Source organism: Tamandua tetradactyla, chromosome 4, assembly GCF_023851605.1.
Source record: "Tamandua tetradactyla isolate mTamTet1 chromosome 4, mTamTet1.pri, whole genome shotgun sequence".
Taxonomy (NCBI): domain Eukaryota; kingdom Metazoa; phylum Chordata; class Mammalia; order Pilosa; family Myrmecophagidae; genus Tamandua; species Tamandua tetradactyla.
This window is the reverse complement of record NC_135330.1, coordinates 86,116,050-86,123,729: the sequence shown is the minus strand read 5'-3', so window position 1 is coordinate 86,123,729 and position 7,680 is coordinate 86,116,050. Positions and strand designations below refer to the sequence as shown.

Sequence of the window (7,680 nt, the reverse complement as noted above, 5' to 3'; positions counted from 1 at the left end):
CCCTTTAGAGATGGTCAGGGTCCCCAAAAAGCCCCTGTATTCTCCACTAGGCCCCAAGAAGGGGCCAGTTCCCACCAACTTAGATGCTGGGCCCCATACCCCACAGCCAGCAGAAAACCGGGAACTTGGCGACACCCCCAAAGTTCTCCTTCCCACCCTCAATATTCTAAAGTTCCCTTCAAGTAAAAAATGGAGTTAGTCACCAGGCTGAGCGGGTGGAGTTGGAGGACTGAGCAGGACACAGCGGTTTTGCAGCCGCAGCAGCTCCATAAAACCGAGTGGCCCTGAATGGTGACCCTCCACGTTCATCCAGCAGGCACCAAAGGTTCACGTGCTCTTACCTGCAACAGCACTGTGTTCTAGAGACCCTCACAGCCTCCTTATGTGCAGAGTCGCTGGTGGTGTCAGCAGAGAGGCAAGAAGCGGCCCAGTTGAACTCCCCTGAACAGTGCAGAATACAACCCGGGTGTGGCCAGTTCCTCGTTTACCCACTGGCTATCGGGAGAAGAGGTGCGGGGCCCATAGAAGGGTTTTATTTGGTAGGCCCAGTTTCATTGGTTTTGTTGTTTGTTTTTAAGTGAACTAGGATTTAAAAATCGGAAGCATTCATATTAAAAACTCTTCCTTATATATAGCAAATCTCTCCAGCTCTCCACACTCCCCGCCACTCCCTGTTGCCTCCCTCAAGAATTCACCTCAGTGCCAGTTCCATGATATGATACTTTATTGTTTCTGTACTTAGAGAAAATATTTCTCTCCATGTGTATTATTTAAGGTGACATTAGCCACTGTGATTAACAAACTGCCAAGGGTCAGGGGCTTAAGGCAATGGAAGTTTCCACCTCAGTCTTACAATGGCCAGTGTCACTGACCTTCCTCCCCACACCCACCCCGGGACCCCAGCCCCTTCTGCCTTGGGTGCCTGCCTCTCTCCAGGGTCTCCACAGTGCACCTTCAGCCTGAGAATGTGAAAGGAAAGTGGTGGTGGGAGACCCAACATGCTTCTTAGAGCCCTGGCCCAGAAGGAACAGACATGTCACTGGAGAGGACCAGTCCCTGCCACACAAGATGTGATTTAGGTGTGGGAATGTGGGCTCCAACTGGATGGATCTCCAGAGTGTGGGGAGAGCATTTACCTTTTGTTGTTCACAGTCTCTGCCACGCCATAGCACCGTGATAAGAATGGGAAAATAAAATATAGACTGCTGAGAGCTAATGATTTTTCTTATGCTCACCTCTTGTACTTCCTGTCCCTCCCTTGTGGGCACCTTACTTTGCAGCACCTGGGCTGCACTCTGTGAACAGAGCAGATCTTTGTTCCACAGGTGGTGGCTCAGGCCTAGGAGTGGACAGCTACAGCAGGCTCCCCGGTGCTACTTCTAAACCACCTGGCTCTCCTCCCAAGTTCCCTTCCCCTTCTGTCTGTGTTTCTGTGGCCCTCTCTCTACTGTTCTCATATATCCATAAAATTGTGTATTTTGGTCTGAAATTGTTTGTCTGTCTTCCCCAGGAGACCATGAGTTCCTCAAGGGCAAAGATTGCCTTATTCACATTCAATACATGATTGCTGATGAACCACAAATATTTATGGAACACTTAGCTATATTCTAGGCATATGGTGCTGGATATTTCAGGCTACAGTGTTGAGCAAATCTGCAAATTCCAAGTAAGTCTTGTGTATCCACCATGTTGAAGCACAGGCTGGGAGCTGCAGGCATTTCAGAAATATTCTGGCCTCAAGGGGCTTTCCATCCAGCTGGGGCAGTGAGACTCAGGCCAAACAAAAACTAGTGGAGGACAGGCAGGTGCCAAGCTGGGTGCTGCTCACTTAGAGTCAGTAGAATCTGAAGGAGGCAAAATGAGAGGGAACTGCTCTTTTGTACACAGAATCCATCATGCATTTTCACTGCCACCAATCCCTTCCACCTGCCTATCAACTTCTCTCCATTCAGTGTCCTCACCCTTCAAGGAAGACAGGGCAAGGGGAGAGCTGGGGAGGAGGGTGCTCCTTAAGTTCCTCTGATGTGATTGTTAACACATGACATTAGCAACTTCCTCACTTATTCAATCCCCATCATGACCACCTACGGTAAAAAGCCTTATTCCCATTTTGGCAGATAGAGTAGCTGAGGTCAGAGAGGTTTAGAACTTCCTCCATCCCAAAGAGACAGAAGTGAAGGAAACCACATTTGGTACCCGAGTCTATCTGCCACCAAGCTCTAGCTCTCAAGGCTACCCCAGAATCCTGTTAAGAAAATAGAAAGGATGAAGGTGCTATGGAAAGTATTTTTAAACACTGTATATCTGAACAGCATTGCAGTTGTTAAAAACAAATGTGATGCTACTGCTGAATAAATAGCATTAGAAAATAGGAAAATAGCATGCAACAATATCATGTCTGCCCTGGGCCAAGCACAAGAGCTGGTACAGTTGCAGGGAGGTCCCCAGGGATGCATAAGAAAGAGCTGAAGGCTCACCCTCTAAAAGCAGAGATGAATGTGTGGGAAGCTCATCATACTGCTGGCAGAAAGAAGCAGAACCATAATGGAGGAAGAAGCACTATGCAAAGAGAAGATTTCTCCGACTAATTCCACCTGCAGGCATGGGGAAAGGTGTCAAGGACATAGTCTTTGAGTTGAGACTTGAGAGCCTGAGAGATTCAGGTCGGGGGAGAATGTTGGGGAAAGCCCTCTAAGTAGAAGAAAAGATTCAGAAGAGGCAAACATTTAAGGTAATGTGGGAGAAAGGACAAATAAACCATTTGTCTCCTTTGAGAAGCATCTCCACCCCACCCCTAGCTCCTACCTGGGGTAGGTGTCTGTCATTGATGTACCTTGCTTTCACTTCTCTCATAGCACCAATTGATTGCCCAGAACTACAATTTCTCTTTAATACTCTGGCCCCACTCTCCAGTCCCCCTCCCCATCTCACACTGACATACCACCTTGAATTGGAAGCTTCATAAAGATTAGGTTTGTTTTCTATGTTCTATACACCAGCATCAAGGACATTGCTGCTAACTCAAATAAGTACTAAAAAAATTTTTAAAAGACTGCAGAATAAGTTAATCAATACCTATTCCAATGAGTGAATGAATTAGAAAATACTAGGTGCAGAGTGCTGCTGTTATCTGAGATAGAGAATGCAAAAGTAGGGCACTTCAGGAGAGAGCTTCAGGTGCAGAGAGGTCCCTGGGCACTTGTATGAATGGAATCAGTGGTGTTCAAAGCCAGACCTGGATGCAGGTACAGCTCTGGGACACCAATATAGAAATGGGAATTAAGTCAGGTGAGATATGTGTCCAGAAAGGAAAGAAAATAATGAGAGCCAGCACAGGCACCAAAGAGAGCACAGATTCTAGGAGAAGTTTGCAAAGACCTTTCAGAACACAAAACTCCATCATTGGTGAGTCAGAGCATAAATGAGGAAGGAAAGACTGACCAGCACTGGTCAGGAAACACCAATGGGAAAGGCATGCTTGGGAGGAGCACATGGTCTCTGGGCTCCCCAGTCCTGGTGGAAAATGTTATCTTCATAGGACACACTCTCCCTTGGGCCCTTCTCTGACCCTGGCCTTTCCTCCACTATTTGTGTTGGAGTTGTGGTTTTCCTTTCTGACTCTTCTCATTGAAAGTTTGGGAGAAAAGGGGAAGAGGCCAGGATGTCACCAAGGGGCTCAGGTGGGCAGAGGGGTGGTCCCTAGGTGGTCTCTGGGGAGGCAGCATGGCCCAATGGAAAGACTAAGACTTTTCAGCTTCCCACTTCCTGATGATCTCTGCAATTCCATAGCATTTCCTTATCTATCAAATGGATAAACACACACACACACACACACACACACACACACACAATTTCACAATGCTCTCTAGAAGATGCAAAGAGATTATGAACATGAAAAAATGTCGTATTATACCTGGAACATAGTAGATATCCAGTAAATGGAAGCCTTCTTTCCATTGGGTATGCCTAAACCTGTTCTGGGTCTCTGTTCCTTTGTAAGAAAGAGAGGTTAAAAATCAGCCCTATCTCTCTCACATTGCTGTTGTGTGAATCAAGATAAAAGCTCGAAGTTGTTATACAATGGAGGTGTCACTCAGCTTCAGATGGTTTTTCCCTGCCTACTTCTCCAAATGGGGAGCAGATGTAAGTAAAACTAGTTGGGACACTAGTTCTATCATCTACTTCAGACTTATTTTTAAAATAAGAATATGAAGAATAAATAATGGAAGGATTGAAGGATGAATGAATGGATAAAGGGACCAGAATTAATTTCTACAGATAGAGAAGCTTCAGGATATGAGTTGCTTCAGTCTCTGAGCTGTTTCCTAAGAAACAGGGGGTCATAGTAATAGAGGTTCAGTGGAATGAGAACTATGAAAAGATTCCCCCTTATTTCATGTCCCCACAAACTAACCATTCTTCATGAGGTCTTGTTTAGAAATGGTTGTGTGACCTGAGAAAGTTGAGTTCAACTTGCTGTGCAGAATTTTGTTAATGGAGTTGTATAAACATAGCTCTTTGTTAATCTAAATTACTGGCCTTTGGGGTGAGTTTATTTTGTTTGTACATGCAACTTTCAGTCCCTAGAAACCCTGAAGGACAAATGTGTTCCAGTGAGAACAAGCCTTTTATGAACCACTTAGAAATGGACTCTCGGGAGGTGCTGCATAAACAAAGTGTAATGAATTGTTCCCTCTGTCAAAAATGAACAATTCATAATGTGTCCCTAAAGGGAACCAACTGGTCCTCCTGTCAAACATTCTATACTTTGATGTCCACTGCATTGGTTAGAAAAAATAAGAAAATAACAGTTCTTTTTGGTGATTTATTTTTCAGAGTAAAAAGATAGAATGAACTGTTAGCTCTCAAGCTACAGACTCTTTTCCTGGTGAGCTGCTGGGCAGGCCCTTTGGATCCATCTGAGTGAGACTTCCTTGACCATGAAAACCTGGATAATGCAATTAAAATTGACAAAGTATGGAAAAATTTGGCCATTTGGTACAGTGTAAATAATAACAATAGCAATCCCTAACACTTGGACTGTACTTACTACGTGGCAGGCACTGTTCAAAACACATGCAGTATTAATCAATATAACCTGCACAACAACCTGTAAGGCAGGGGGCTATTGTCATCCCCATTTTGCAAGTGAGAAAACCAAGGCAGAAGGAGATAAGTGACTTTCCCAAAATCACTCTGCTAAATAAGTGGTAGAACCAGGTATTCAAAACAGGGGAGTCTGGGCCTCGGGATCATTCTTGAAACACTCTGCTATGAGGAGCACTTGACTAAGAATTAAAAGTATCTTTTTAGTCACTGTATGACCTGGGGCAAGTAACAGATAGGTCTTAGTTTTCTGATGTCTAAAGCAAAAGGCTTTAGTGAGATGATTTCATCATCAGTGGGGGGTTTATGGTTGTAAGCAACTGAAACCCACTTTGGCTAATGTATGTGAAGATGAAGAGGAGGAGCAGGAGGAAGAGGAGGAGGAGGAGGGAGAGAAGAAGAGGATGAACAGGGAGAAGAAGGGGAGGGACAGGGAATGGAAAGATGAAGAAAAGGAAGTCATTGGTGAAAGAGGTGGGCAGCTCAAAGAACGAGCAGAAGTCTGGAGGCAGTAGAGCCAGGCTTGGAGACAGGAAGCTCTTCAGGACAGGAACATCAGCACGGCATTGCATGTCTGACTGAAAGCACTACTAAACTATCTAATGCGGGTGTCACCACACAAGCAATTGGGAGCCCAAAGGTTCTCCTCTTTGTGCCACTCATTTGAGTTTCAAAGTCCTAGTGCTGACCTTGCTTGGCCTTGCTTGAGTCTGGTAACCACCCCTTTGCTGGGGGGAGGGCTACTGATTTAAAATCACACCAACTCTGCACACTACAGGGTAGGTGACCAAAGAATGTCTGGGTCCTATTAGGAAGCTATGGGTGCTGCACAATTAATAAAATTTTAGAAATCTACTACTACCAATACTTCTTTCACATAAGGCATATACTTAAAATGATCATGTGTATAAAGTTTGAATTGGGCCAAATTCACAGTCAGAGGGTCAAAAATTCTGCAGATTGTTGTAGGCAGGTGGTGGTGGCTGCAGCTGCTGCTACTTTTTCCACTGTTATCATCATTCTATACTTAAAAATAATATGACTTTGTGAAGTAGCCAGGACTAAGTCCAGAAAATTGTCTATCAATGTCACTTTCATTTCAGTGGGTGAATTTTCCTCCTTTGTAAGTGCTCCTTCCTCTCAGAAATATTAGTCACACTAAATTGAATCCTTTGATTTGATTCTTACTGCTAGGGGAAGAATGGAGAATAAACTAGAAGGTAGACCAGGTAGATGATTTTTACAGTATTTCAGATGAGAGATGATACATGTCTGCACCAGGTCAAAAATAATAGGAATGAGGAAGAGACAGAACCTTTCCAATAGGCACTTTAAAGATTCATTTCACAGGACTTGAAGACCTGGTAAGTAAAAGCAAAGTTAAAGATGTTCTTGAAGTTTCTGATAACAGATGACCAGGCAGGTGGAAAAATAATTTACTGCAGAAATACAGGAACAGGTAGCAGTTTAAAAGAGAAGATAATGGACACAGTTTTTGGAAATGTTGAATTTGAAGTCCTTGGGCACATTCCCAGAGGAAACATCTAGAAGTCAGTTGGTTGTTGGAATATGAGGCCCAAAATTAAGTTTTAGAAGGAGATTGGACAGTAATCAATAGTAATAAATAGCAGCATTAGTTTGTCATAGGTTTGTTTAAAATAAGAAGAGTTTATAAGGTGATAATAGGGTTATGGGGGGACAGGGAGGAACTGAGGATAGATCCCTAAAGTAAAAGAAGAAGGGAGAAGAGAAGCCCACAAGTGAGCTGGAAAGGAAATATGAAAAGAAAACAAGGAGTGAATGTCTTAATGTCCAAGACATGAAGAGAGCCCACTGGCAGTAAGAGCTGAAACTCAGAATACAAGGAGAGCAATGGAGGTAGAATAAGCTTTGTAAAGTCTTTGTAAAGGCCCTTGTGGGAGGATGGGGCACTGCATAGTAAATGGCTGGTGAATCTAAAGCACAAAGGGCTAGAACAATCACAGCGAGATGAGGCTGGAGATGGGCAAGGTTGAACCCTCCTATGAGACTCTGGGTGTTTCAAGCAAGAGAATGATACAGTCAGAATGTACTTGAACAACTGCAGGGTGGAGAAGATTCCTGGAGCGTCAAGAGTGGATGCAGGGGGAAACTCTTGCACAAATGTTGGAGAGGTAGAAAAGCATAGCTGATAAAAGTATGAGCTCTTAAGTGAGAGTCGAGATTTGATCCCAAGCTCTCTTACAGGTAGTAGGCAAATTACCTAACTTCCTGGTGCCTCCGTTTTTACAGCAGAGATGGATATACAGATATCTCCTATCTCCTAAGACTGCTATTAAGATTAAATGCAATGATACGTGTAAAGGCTGAAGACAGTGCTGGCACATAGTGAGTGCTCAAAACATCTCCCGCTATTGCACCATTGCAGTGATAAATGATGGTTATTGAAATTTCAGCAGAAAAGTGGAGCAAAGTGGGTGGATTAAAGACATTTTTTTAGGGGACAAGAGCACAGAACTTGGCCATCCAAATGTCAGACAATATCATGGAATTTGTCTTATTTGTAAGAAAGTAGTAGAAAATAATGTGGACATG

The 7,680-nt window shown here is 43.9% G+C and overlaps 1 long non-coding RNA gene across 1 annotated transcript; it reads left to right on the top strand.

Annotated features, from left to right (window-relative positions):
• Positions 1–312: 312 nt before the first annotated feature.
• LOC143679114 (uncharacterized) lies at positions 313–4,966 on the top strand. Its single transcript, XR_013173563.1, has 3 exons — positions 313–539; positions 1,511–1,666; positions 4,837–4,966. It is a non-coding gene; the product is annotated as an uncharacterized LOC143679114 (long non-coding RNA).
• Positions 4,967–7,680: the final 2,714 nt, after the last annotated feature.